Below are 14323 nucleotides of genomic sequence, written 5' to 3'. Positions count from 1 at the left end.
CTTGCTGAATCATGCACTAGCCTCGCCGATTTAACTGCGCATGCGCCGCCGCGAAAAAGTCCAGTGCGCATGCTCCAAATGACGTCGCTAGGACGTCATTGTTTGCGGCGGGTACGTCGATTGCGGCCATCGGGATTCCTGATCGCGTTACGCAAACGACGTAAAAAATTTAAAACTCGGCGCGGGAACGTCGGCCATACTTAACATTAGCTACGCCTCATATAGCAGGAGTAGCTATCCGCCGGAAAAACCCGAACGCAAACGACGTAGAAAACGAGCGACGGGCGGGCGTACGAACGTGAATCGGCGGTTTTCCTCATTTGCATATGCGACGGGTAAAAAAAAGCGACGACACCTAGCGGCCGGCGGGAGTTTACAGCCTAAGATTCGACTGGTGTAAGTCACTTACACCAGTCGGAACTAAGGCAGATCTATGCGGAACTGATACTTATGAATCAGTCCCATAGCTCCGACCGTCGGATCTCACAGATCCGACCGTCGGGTCTCACAGATACGACGGCGGATCAGGAGATCCGCCGTCGTATCTATTGCTGAATCTGGCCCAGTGACACCAGAACATAAAGGTAAAAGGACAATTAGCCAGATTCAGGTAGTGTTACCCCGGCGTATCAGTCAATACGCCGTCGTACTCTGAATCTACGCCGTCGTAAATTTAAGCGTATTCTGGAAACCAGATATGCTTAAATTAGACTAAGATATGAGCGGCGTAAGTCTCCTACGCGGTCGTATCTTAGGGTGTATATTTACGCTGGGCGCTAGGTGGCGCTTCCATTGTTTGCAGCGTTGAATATGCAAATGAGCAAGATACGCCGATTCACGAACGTACGGGCGCCCGTCGCAATTAGTTACGTCGTTTACGTTAGAGATACGCCGGTGTAAAGATAAAGCTGCTCCCTAGGTGGCGCAGCCCATGCAAGGTATGGACGTCAGAACAGGCCTATCTTTTGACGTTGTTTGCGTAAGTCGTACGCGAATAGGGCTGGACGTAATTTACGTTCACGTCGAAACTGCGTACTTTGGAGCAATGCACACTGGGATATGTCCACGGACGGCGCATACGCCGTTCGTAAAAAACGTTAATCACATCAGGTCACTGTTCCTCATTTGAATTAGGCGCGCTTAGGCCGGCCCATTTACGCTACGCCGCCGTAACTTAGGAGGCAAGTGCTTTGTGAATACACAACGTCATAGCGTATATGCGATACGCTACGCCGCCTCAACATTAAGCCGGACTCTCTAAATCCAGCTATATATATACTGTACATGTCTTTACAAAAAAACAAGTTAGGCTAGCTATCTTTTTCAAAAGAGTATTTACAGTATAGTTCCACCACTTAAAGTGGTTGTAAACGTTCATCTTGTAAAACAACCCATGCAGTTTAAAATAGAAATGAACGACAAAACATTTTTGTATAGATATAAAAATACATTATAAATACCTTTTTTCGCGTGATGACATGTAAATACTGCACTTTATATATTTTTTTAATAACAACAAAATATGTGAAAGGTTACTTCTAAAAGACACCAAGGGGTTGATTTACTAAAACTGGAGAGTGTAACATCTACTGCAGCTCTCCATAGAAACCAATCTGCATTTACATTTTTTTGTCAAAGATTAACTGAACAAATTGAAGTTAGAAGCTGATTGGCCACCATGCACAGCTCCACCAGATTTTGCACTCTTTATTGTTAGTAAATCAACCCCCGTGTGTTGGTGACATACATGTGTTTAAATATTTCTATGATATTGTGTAGGTATATATACTCTACACCTGTACTCAGTTATATTATTAATTTATTATTATTACAGGTACTTATATTGTGCTGTCAATTTACGCAGCCCTTTACACATATATTGAACATTCACATCAGTCCCTGTCCTCAAGGAGCTTACAATTTAGGGCCCCTAACTCACATTCATACATACTAGGGCCAATTTAGACAGAAGCCAATTAACCTGCCAGCATGTCTTTGGAGTGTGGGAGGAAACCCACTCAGATATAGGGATAACAAGCACACTCCAGGATGGTGGTGCTGTGTTTATACTTATTACTTACCACTCATCGACCTGTGCCATACAACAGGGTCAGAAAAGGCAACACCTAGGCACATTTCGGGCTTGCGTCAATGAGCTTCGGCTTATCTCAGTTGTATCAGTTTGGCATCAGTTTGACATGCTTTCGAGATTATTCAGAATTCATTGCAAGGTTCATTTGACCTACAGTTGATGTTCTTCTGACCTGCATTTAAACTGTTTTAATCAGGTTTTGCATTCATATAGGAGAAAAGAAAAAAGATGGCGCACCAGCCTTGTGCATTATTCTTTGATGTATTTATTAAAAACTATTCACAAGCATAAAAAAACACAGTGTAACAGTCTTTGACTTGTGGCAATCCATCCACTGATAACATTCTCCCGATCCTAAAGAGAGGACGTGTGAAACACTGGTGGCTGACGTATTTCTAAGGATTACCTTCTTCCTCACAGGCACTGAGGAAGAAGGTAATCCTTTGAAACGCGTCAACCAGCAGTGCTTTGCACGTCTGGATTGCCACAAGTCAAAGACTGTTATACTGTGGTTTTTTTTATGCTTGTGAGTAGTTTTTAATACTTTCTATTTTAATAAATACATCAAAGGATAATGCACAATCTATTCTCTCATATGACTACTAGGATACCCCTATCCTGGAGGGCAGCAAAGCCTGAGATATTATCCATTCTGATCCTTGGTAAACACATTTGTGTTTACTGCTTTTTGCATTCATATAGACTTGTATAAGATTGTAAACATTATTTGAAGAGAGCGAAAGTTCATTGGCATAGGCAAGGGCCTATTAAATAGGCTGTGTTTACTTGCTTTTAGTTTTGCTGTGTCTGGCCAGATCTTGATATATGTGGATTAATTCAGCAACAGAATAGCGTAGAATAAGGTCTTACAGGAAGATTATCCCGAGCAGCAGTTCAACCATTTCTAGGCTGGGTAATTCTGGGGACAATGATCATATCCACATCCACACTCAGTGGAGTCTAAATAAAAGGACATTAACAGTCACATACAGTAGATAGGGTTGCACAAGTATAGGATTGTAACATAATATATTGTGGAGAGAGGAAAGGGCTGAATACCACCAGAAACCAATGTTTTAAATTTGTGTTCTAAGACCATCATTCTATAAATTTGATTGATTCCTAAATAAATAATTAATAAATGTTGTGATGGATTTTTTTTCCAGACTATCAAGTTTAGCAATTACATTTTGACTGATTTTAGTGTTTACCAATGGCTTTAGGTTTGCATGTATCAATTGTATAAAATCTTACTATTGTAGTATTAACAATTGGTATGTAAAATTAAAAAAAGATATGCTTAAAAGGGATTTGCTAGATCAAGGCTGGATTTCTATAACTTTACATACAACCTTGGGTGCTCAGTACTACACCCCTCTACCCCATCTAATATTCCTGTCTAATATGGAAAATATAGAAATGTTGATTGTTCTTAGGCAATAGGCAGTACCCAGAAAAATGTACCCTTTGTCTTGAATTCATTCTCAAAAACAGCAGTCTTAAGGCCCGTACACACTATCGGATTTTCCCACAGGAATTGTGTGATGGCAGGCTGTTGTCGGAAAATCCTACCGTTTGTATGATCCATCGGACAATCGTTGTTGGATTTTCTGCCAACAAATTGGCTAGCATGCTTTAAAATTTTCCGCCAACAAATGTGTGTTGATGGATTATCCGATTATGTGTAAGCAAGTCCATCGGACAAAACTCCAAAGTACAAAAACGCATGCTCAGAAGCAATGCTAACCATAACACAACATTAGCAGAAGTTGCCAAACGGGTGGCGCTAAAGAGCAGAAAAAACATTTAGTTTTGTTTTTGTTGGTCAACAATTGTGTGCTGTTTGTATGCAAGACAAATTCCTGGCCAACGCCCTTCGGACAAAAGTCCTACGCTCTGTTCGCGGAAAATCCGATCGTGTGTACCAGGCTTAATTTTTTTTATATCTGCAGTGTGAGGTCTGAGGTTTCACAAGACTGGGAATGGGATTTGGAGGTGTCAGTACTTTGCTGCTCGCTGTTCTCTCAACAGATGGCTGGTGGTATGCTTCCTTCACATCTCCTGCTGCTTTTTGACCATTACCCTACGAAGATGACCCCTAGACACATAGGGGTTAATTTACTAAAGGCTTTTTACATTGTAGAAGAATTTTCCGATGAGCTTCTAACCCCAGCTTGTTCAATTAAGCCTGTTATAAAACCTGGAAGCTCATTGGTTTCTATGCAGAACTGAGCCTGATTTTGCATTTTCCAGCGATAGTAAATAAACCCCATTGTGTACTTAAAAGTGGGGTATGCCTGTAGTGAATGTATTAAAGCTCATGCAAGTTATATATATACCGCATATATATATATATATATATATATATATATATATATATATATATATATATATATATATATATATATATACTGTATTTCCTGCACATGATAGGGCATTTTTTGTACAGTGACATTTCACTAAATTCACTATGCTAAGGGAATATTGCATTGCAAAGTTAACAGCCTTTAGAAAACAAACCTCATAGACATTCGCCCTGTTCTTGACTTTTTTGGAAACAGTTTACGTAGTAAATAGGTGCAGTCTCTGGAATTGTTTTTCATCCCTTGCTTCTTCCACTTAGTTATTCACTGACCCAGAACATGCATGTGAATCCTAAATACCCCAGCATTGAATATATGCATGCTTGTTTCAGGCCAGGACTTTCTAAATAATGAGGGAATAAGGGTGGCAGACCTGAAGCTTGCGCCTTCAAAGACAAGCCAGCAATGGCAGGTTTTTATATTTCTACCCTGACAGGTCCCTTTTAAGTAGAAGCACACAACAATGAAACAATAAATTGCTTCTGATAGCTATTATGGCAGATTTTACTCAAATAACACCCTCTGATATCAATATAATTCTGTATTCTAGACAGGTGTCAAGTAAAAGAATATTTGGAGAGGAGAAAACATTCGTATCAGTTTTGAAATAATAAATTGTTCCTGATTGTAATTATTACAGATTCTACCAAAATAACTATTATTCTTCCAATGTATCACAGACAATAACCATCAGTCATATCAAGTTTTTCCAAGACATGAATATTAATATCTGTATTTCAGCAATATCAGAAACACTTAGTAAGCACTTTTGAATTAGGGAAAGCCTCTCCAAATATTACTATGTTTATCTCTTCTATTTTTTCTGTTAAATTGAGGACAGTTAAACTTAGCCTACTTAAATGAGCATTACTATACATGATGGAGTCACATATCTAAGTCATTATAAGGGACCCAGGCCTCTTAAAGCTGAACTCCGGACAAATAGCTAAATGTATCATGGAAATCTCAGACCTGATATTTACACCTTTACCGACTCATGACCTGTGTTTTCTCCATTATAGTTAGGCTAAACAGCTAGGTCAACTCATAGCCCACAACCTGTGCATTTAAATGTGGAGCAATAATAATGAAAGACTACCTCTATGATTAAGCTCAAGGGAGGGTTAAACGCATTAGAGGGGTGTGGCATATGGCAAGAGACTAAGCCAAAGCCATACCTTCTATAATCTATCACCAGATCTGGATTAAGAGCATCATGGGCCTGGTGCTGAGGATTTCAGTGGGCCTTTTTATGGAAATAAATGAAATGAAAACACAAACATTTTTTGCTACAAAAAATAAAATAAAAACTGATTTACCATAATAACTGCCAGCATCCGTGACAGTTAAAGCGGATGTGCCACTAAAAAAATATATTAAAAGCCAGCAGCTACAAATACTGCAGCTGCTGACTTTTAATATAAGGACACTTACCTGTCCTGGAGTCCAGCGCCGTACGCAGCAGATGACGAGCGATCGCTCGTCACCCTGCTGCTCCCCCCTCCATCCACGGTGAGGGAACCAGGAAGTGAAGCGCTCCGGCTTCACTGCCCGGTTCCCTACGGCGCATGCGCGAGTCGCGCTGCGCCCGCCGATTGGCTCCCGCTGTGTGCTGGGAGCCGAGTGTTCCCAGCATACAACGGGGGACGGACGGGAAGTAAGGAAAAAACCCGTCTTTTGCCCGTATCGTGTGGCCGGAAGTGGGTGCAGATACCTGTCTGTAGACAGGTATCTGCACCCCCCTCCCCCTGAAAGGTGTCAAATGTGACACCGGAGGGGGGGAGGGTGCCGATCAGCGCGACTTCACTTTAGAGTGGAGATCCGCTTTAAGTTTCCTTAATAATAACTGCCAGCATAAGTGTCCATTTACACAATAATAATCCCCAGCATTGACACCAGTTTCTGCAATCATATCCATCCTGCATCGGTGCAATATTATGAAAAATATTAACCCCCGTCATAAATGGCAATTTCTATAATAATAACCAAAAACATCAGTGCCAGTTTACACAATAACAACCAAAAGCATTGGTGTCAATAGTAGCAATAATAACCCCCAGCATCAGTGCCAGTTTCTGCAAGCATATCCCCCGGTGCCACTTTAAAAATAATAACCCGACATAAATGGCAGCTTCCATAATAGCCACCAGCAACTCCTTTCCCATCGAGCCTTCCAGGTTGGCCTCTGGATAATGTCACGCTGGCCAAGATGTTAAGCTCCCCCCCAACAGGACTCCAAGGGGAGGAGCGCACTCAGCCTCGGCTCCCTCGTACATCGCCACAAGAGGCTATGCAGCGCAACGTTCTGCAACCAAGGCAATCTATGTATCAGCCGGCTCACTGTCTGTATTGGGCCTTTAATGCATCTGTCTGGTGTCTGCAAGGCAATCGATTGTCAGCCAGTAATTGTGTCTAGACTCAGTGTATTGGGTCCAATATTATGGTAGGGGCCTGGAGTTGCAGCTCCAATAGCCCCTACGTTAATCTGACTCTGTCTATCACCAGGCTAACTTTCAATGTTTGCCTCTGCTTTTCATAAATTATATTTGTGATATTGAGCCTGAAGGGCTCAGATTTGAGCATCAGCGCCTGGTGGTGGTTATTATTATATGGGGCATACTTATAAAGCAGTGAATGGGACTTTCCCCAATCATTCATTAACCTCCCTGGCGGTATTCCCGAGTGTGGCTTGTGGTGAATTTTACATACCAAAAGCGGTAATCGCATTGCAGGATACAGGGGAAGTTACTTACCTGAATCAATCAATGTCATTAAAAACACATGCAACAGGAAGATTCCCCTTTAGTAAATGTCTGGTTATTGTTGGATTAACTGTTTTATAAATGTAACCCCTAATGTTTTAAAAAAAAAATGTTTTTTGACAAAACCTAACTCCCTGGCCTTTTTATGAGTTTAAAGGGAATCAACTTCAAGATACCAGTGATTTGTACAGAGCAGTGTTGAGGGCTTATAATGTTATGCCAATTTAAGGTCCAGTTGACATCAGCCTGTGTGCTGGTGTGGGTTGTATAGGGGCAGTATGATGCTTTGTTACAACACATCGCACTGTTTAATTCTTTCTTTTTGTTAACTTTATTTGAGTGTTAGGATATGAGGGGAGATTTACTAAAACTGGAGCACTCCAAATCTGGTGCAGCTGTGCATGGTAGCCAATCAGATTCTACCATCAGCTTGTTCGATTAAGCTTTGGCAATAAAAGCTGGAAGCGAATTGGATTCTTTGCAGAAAAGCATCAGATTTTGCACTCTCCAGATTTATAGCATCAGGAGACATTGGCTACTGCTACTGTCATTCAAAAACTGTGACACAGGCGGGGGGTAGGGCCGAGTTGTGCTGTCTGTGTCAATGGGTGCAGCAGCGGGATTCAGGAGTAAGTCTGCATCAGTGCCCCAATGGAAAGCGTCTGTCAAGTAGCAGGCTGGAGGCTGAGGTGACGAGAGGGCTCCCCTTGTCGCTGAGAGCAGAGTACCCCTGGAGTTGGAGACAGAGAGTGCTTTGCCCAGAGGTGCACGGGTTCCCTGCCAATGAAGCTGTCGGATGGTTCCAGAAGCAGACTCCCCGGAGCAGAGAAGGTTGTCACAGCCAATGATTCCCCTTAGGTACTGTTGGATCTTAGCAGGTGAATAAGCAGAAACATTGCCAAAAGCCAGGCCGGGGGTCAAACACAGGAGAGCAGTCAGAGGCAGAGGCGGGAGGTGTTGTTGTGATCAAGCCGGTGTCAAACACAGGAAGACAATCTGGAACAGGCAAGGAGCAGGTGCGTGAAACAAGCCGGGTTCAGAGCCAGAAGTCAGAGCCAGAAGTCAGAGCAGGTCAGGGTAAGTCAGGTCGGTAACAGGTAATCAAACAGGAGCAAGGAACAGGGAGGTTAATAGTGAATCAATCAATGTCATTAAAAACACTGATAATTGGCACGTTTGCGTAGGAACGTTAGCACGTTCGCGTACGAACATTAGCACGTATGCGTACGCACGTTAGCCGTTGCTACCGTGCATTCACCGTTACGCACCAATTGATAATGCGCATGCGCTGATTAGCATGGCCAAAATGGGTATTGACATATCTGCCAGTTCTTCTCCAGTTTCTTCCCTGACAGCGTCTTTCTGTGGGGACACCCGGTGAAGATGAGGGGCCTTGAGCTTTAGCGGGTAACCCCAGAAGAAGAGGATTGTGGCTGCTCGATCGTTTTAAAATCAAACGTTTACAACCACTTTAACATTAATAAAATCACAACAGAATGCACTAGGCAATCTGTGTTGAAGCTTGAAGAATATTAGCATCTCCTGATGGCACTGAACGAGACTACCAGGAAATGAGTATTGGTATCACTGGGATGAGAAGACACAGACAGCAATAAAAACTTTGAAAATATCAGGTTTTGGTGGAGTGAACATAAAATGCACCATGGATTATTTTCTGCTTTTTAATAAAGCTTTGATTTATTCTTAACAGTTATTTGCTCAAAATGGGCATAATGGTTTGTAGGCAAAGACTTTTACATGCTAAAAATAATGTTACTATTAAAAGCGATCAAGTAATTTTATTCTATTTTATGGCAGTTCCTGTGTGTATACTCAAAGCTCTTTACAGGAAGATGATGTTCATTCTAAATCTAGATTTCATGGAAATTAAAAATGTAAAAGCATAAGAACAAGAACAATACATGCTTAAAGCATCACATATTGTAACCCACAGCGAATATCTGTTTAGCGTGAGGGTGTGATTCAGACCTTTACCAGAGCATCATAAATAACACATGTTTCACATGAGTGACAAACTGGACAGACATCACTGGTGTATAATGCTAATTGTATAAACAAAAAGGTCTGCTTAGACCCCTGATAGCTCACCAAAGCCCCCCAACAGGCTCCTAAAAAAAATAAAGCAAATAATAATAATAAAATTGTAAAATAAAATAACAAAAATTAATAACAACTCACCCCGTCCACTATCCTACTGACCACGTCCATTGTCCTACTGACTCCCTCCACTGCTCTACTGACCCCATCCACTGTCCTACTGACCCTGTCCACTGTCCTACTGACCCCATCCACTGTCATACTGACCACATCCACTGCTCTATTAACCATGTCCACTGCCATACTGACCCCGTCCACTGCCCTACTGACCATGTCCACTGCCATACTGACACCGTCCACTGCTCTACTGACTGACACCTTTCAAAGTCCACACTGACACCACTGGTGGAACTACCAGGGTTGCAAAGGTCGCATGTGCTATGGGCCCTGGCGTTTCACCCCCATGGTGGAGCCCAAGACTGCAGGAAGGGGGTCCACTGCACAACATGTCAAAGGGATCAATTGCAGAACTGTAATAAAGTGCCCTGCAGTGGGAGTAATAGGTCCTTGGATCAGTGGAAAGGGCTCCAGGCTCAAAGGGAAGGGCACAAGCTAGAGGTTGGGGGGGCCCTTCATGGTTTCTTGCACCAGGGTCCTGAAGGTTCTAGCTATGCCTCTGTTCTGATACACTTATAAGCTTTGGGAAGATTGCCTAGCTACATCTAGGGTCAGTGGGGGAAATGCCACTCTTGCAGACAGTTTAAAAAATCACTGGTGTCAGTGCTTACTCACCACAAAAGAAGAGGCTCCACTGGTCCTTCACCCCTGGCCCCTTTGTCATGAAATATGGAAGCTGCCACTTCTCACCTTCTTTTAAATGCTAGCTAACTAGATGTCTTTGGTCTCACTTCACAGACTCACTCAATTAAAAGTAAGAATACCTGGCCTGCAAAGGATCGGGACCTAAAAGTCGTGTGACTGCGGGTTTAGGTAAGTTAAAAGGGTATTTACCTTTACAAGTTTTTTTAATTCCAGGAATCAAGTGTTTTTATTTGTATACAGCAACCGCTTATAGCTGATATTTTTACCTAAGCCTGCCTGTTAGAACAAGATCCTGTTGTGTTCTATTCAGTGCAAAATAAAGGACAGACAGACAACAAGTGGTCCTCTTATAATGTCTGTGATGTGGAACTTGAAAGAGATTTTCTTTGCTGTAGTCCCTGAGCCATATGAGAAGCTGATGTGTAATGCAACCTATAAAAGTCCACCCATGATCTGAACTTTATTTTATGGCTGACTGATGCTTTAAAGGGAACCAGTGTAAGGCTAAGTTTACATATATGCAAAATGGATGTGTTTTGATCCGCATCCAATTTGCATGAACCATGAAAGAACATTGCTTTCTATTGTGCATGTTTTCACGTATGTCTGGTTCGGCCAGAGTGTGGATTAAGCACAAATTGAAAATGAGTCCTGTCAATTTTCTGTTTTTAATATGTTCATGGTTTTACAAATAAACATGAGATTACAAAAGCAAGCTTGTAAATTGCCCACACAAGGGCTAGAAAAAGTGTAAACATCACATTCAGTAGGGAACAGTATAAAAACCTGACCAGATACTGATGCAAAACTGACATGCTCCTGATAAAGTGAAGGCCTACAAAAGATTTGTCCATGGAGGTGTTGTACAAATTACAATATACACTTTATACAATTTGACTTACACATATGACTTATGATATTAATATTATGGACATTTACAAAAGCATACATAAAAAAAAATGATCAAAACAAAGGCCATGAAAATAAGGTTTAGTCTGTCACAGCTTTCCAGTAAACAAGCCCGGTTTGTCTAAATGTATTCAATAAACCACCCCATTTCTGAGTCTTTTATACATGTTTGTCTTTCCCGATGATGCAAATTAGATGCTGTGTGACCAGTGGTACATTCTTGAATCTATGCCTAACGTCTGTTTTCTGGGAAAATAGTCAGTGTGCAATAAAGATATTTCAGAGGAAATGTAATACGTAATTGTAATTTATTGCATGTAATATGCTTTTCTTTTAGCAAATAATGATGTATTTTCTGCTAAATGATGATTCCGATTTTAAGTAATGACAAAAAGTATACTAGATTTTATTATACTGTAACAAAATGTTCGCTGATATAAGTGTTTCTATTTATTGCATCATAAACAGGTAGACAAGAAAAATAATGTTTATGCATGTTAATCCAGTTGTAGATACAGTGATGACACAATACATCACTTTTATCAAAAGGAAATACTGTTAGAAAAGAATAAATGCCACATGACACAACTACAACTGTTATCAACAGACTATACTATGGCAAAATACATTATACTTGGATACTGCACACCTGTCAAATCAAGTTCTTTTAGGGATTCTCAGGCCTTTATGTTGCAGCTGTTTGTCAGTTAAAGTAGAACTGAACTGAAAAGTAGACATGTGCATTCGTTTTCGTCCGAATGCATTTTCCTCAGAATTTCAGGTATTTTCGTTATCGTTTTAACAAACGAAAAAGCGCAGAATACGAAAACTGAAAGATCCGACATAAACAAATGCTTTATTTTCATTTTCGTTGTGACAACAGTTCGATATAGATAGGAGATTTCGACATGACTCTGACAATAACAATCTGTGTCTATCGAACCTGCGGTCAAATGTGCCTAACCTTACTAACTCTATTAGTCCAAGATTATTCTACATAGAGAGAAAATATTCGACAAAGAGAGAAAAGATTCAACATTATAGAGAGAAAAGATTTGACATAGAGAGAAAAGATCGCTGCTGGATTGGGTGGGGGAAGTAAAATAAAAATAATGATGATGATGAATGTTATTGGCTGATTGTAAACAAAGAGGAGGAGCACTAACTAACTTGACAATTCAACATGAACGATAAAGATTCGACAAAGCATCGAAAAACATACAAATGTCGAATCTGTCATTGAAGGCTTATGGTGTCTGTCGAAAGTTCTAAGAAGATTCGATAGAGCAGCTAAACTGTACGACGCTGCAATCGTACATTTCCGGTCAAATATTTGGCCCATAGGCTATAGAAAAATTCTAATGTTGTTTGACTAGTATTAATAATTAATAAATATAAGTATTACTAGTCATACAACATTAGAATTCTACTATAGCTAGCTTGTAGGCAGAACATTTGACCGGAAATGTACGATCACGGTGTCGTACAGTTTCGCTGCTCCGTTGAATCTTCTTTGAACATTCAACAGACACCATAAGCCTTCAATGACAGATTTGACCTTAATTCTGTCCCCCCTCCCCCTGAGAGGTGCCAATTGTGGCACCAGAGGAGAGGAGGAATCAGATTAGGGTGGAACTCCGCTTTAAGCCATACCCTCAAAATGACAGTGGGCGGTATGTACAGAAGAGGAGTGTGGCGGGTACTGTATGACAGTGGGCAGTATGTACAGGAGAGGGGTGTGGAGGGTATGATTGGGGCAGCATGTACAGGAGAGGAATATGGAGGGTATGATTGGGGCAGTATGTACAGGAGAGGAGTGTGGAGGGTATGATTGGGGCAGTATGTACAGGAGAGGAATGTGGAGGGTATGATTGGGGCAGGATTTACAGGAGAGGAGTGTGGAGGGTATGATTGGGACTGTATGTACAGGAGATGAGTGTGGAAGGTATTATGGGGGCAGTATGTACAGGAGAGGAGTGTGGAGAGAAAGACAGTTGGCAGTATGTAGAGGAGAGGAGTGTGGAGGGTATGACAATCGGCAGTATGTACCGGAGAGGAGTGTGGAGGGTATGACAGTGGGCGGTATGTACAGGAGAGGAGTTTAACTAACAGTTTGCATAGAGACAGACCCTACTAGTCATTGTGGTTAAGCTGGATCATGGAGCAGCCTGATTGTATAAGCAAAGTCATCTTTTATCCCTTGTTAAACTAAATTCAGCAGTTTAAATCATGATAAGAATATACTAAGTTTGTATAATTTTTAGAGACATATGCATTAATACACAGCCCCTCCTATCTTTCTTTTGCATATAAGCCACTCTGGGACTGAATAAAGGTTAGAGATCTATTGAACACATAAGTCTGTTTCCCTGTGTCATTTGTCTCTCCGGATCCGTGGGTCATTGAAGCTTATCTTTCATTACCTGAAGTACACCTGGGTGGCCGTATTACCTGTTTACCTCTTCAGTGAGGTGAGTGGCTGGTGAGGCACTGGCTAGTATCAGAGCCAGATACACACAGGTTACATACTGTACGCCGCGATTGTTAGAGCAAGAGCAATAATTCTAGCACTAGATCTCCTCTGTAACTCTAAAAATGTAGCCTGTAAACATTTTTAAAGTGTCGCCTATGGAGATTTTTAAGTACTGAAGTTTGGCACCATTCCACCATTCCACAAGTGTACGCAATTTTAAAGCATGACATGTTAGGTATCTATTTACTCGGCGTAACATCATCTTTCATAGTATACAAATAAATCATACTAACTTTATTTTTTTTGTTTTTATTCATGAAACAGTTTGCAAATACTGTGTGACAAAAAAAGTTGCAACGACCACCATTTTATTCTCTAGGGTGTCTGCTAAAACAATATATATAATGTTTGGGGGTTCTGAGTAAATTTCTAGCAAAAAAAATAATGATTTTTACATGCAGGAGAGAAGTGTCAGAATTGGCCTGGGTGGTAAGGGGTTAGTTACCATAAGTAATTAACATACAAATAATTATTATATATTGTTTCTAAGGTAATTAAGGCACTATGAGCTCATCCTCTCAGTATGCTGCAAACAGTGTGCCAGCTTGTATTTAAACTGTCCGTTTTGTATGCAGCTTCTGACAGGCTGCACAAGGAGCCCCGTACCTCCAGAACCCTAGGTCATTGGTTAAGGTGGAAAGGGAATTACCGCTCCATATAAGCAGGCGGCTGGCCGGGACTTGAGCCAAGGCAGAAGAACTTGCGAGCGGAGCTGAATGGGAATGCACCCAAAACTGAAGAAATATTCCCCCCTCTTCGACCAGCACATGATCATCAGAAAGGG

This window comes from Rana temporaria, chromosome 1 (assembly GCF_905171775.1).
Source record: "Rana temporaria chromosome 1, aRanTem1.1, whole genome shotgun sequence".
Classification (NCBI taxonomy): Eukaryota; Metazoa; Chordata; class Amphibia; order Anura; family Ranidae; genus Rana; species Rana temporaria.
This window is presented reverse-complemented; position numbering follows the sequence as displayed.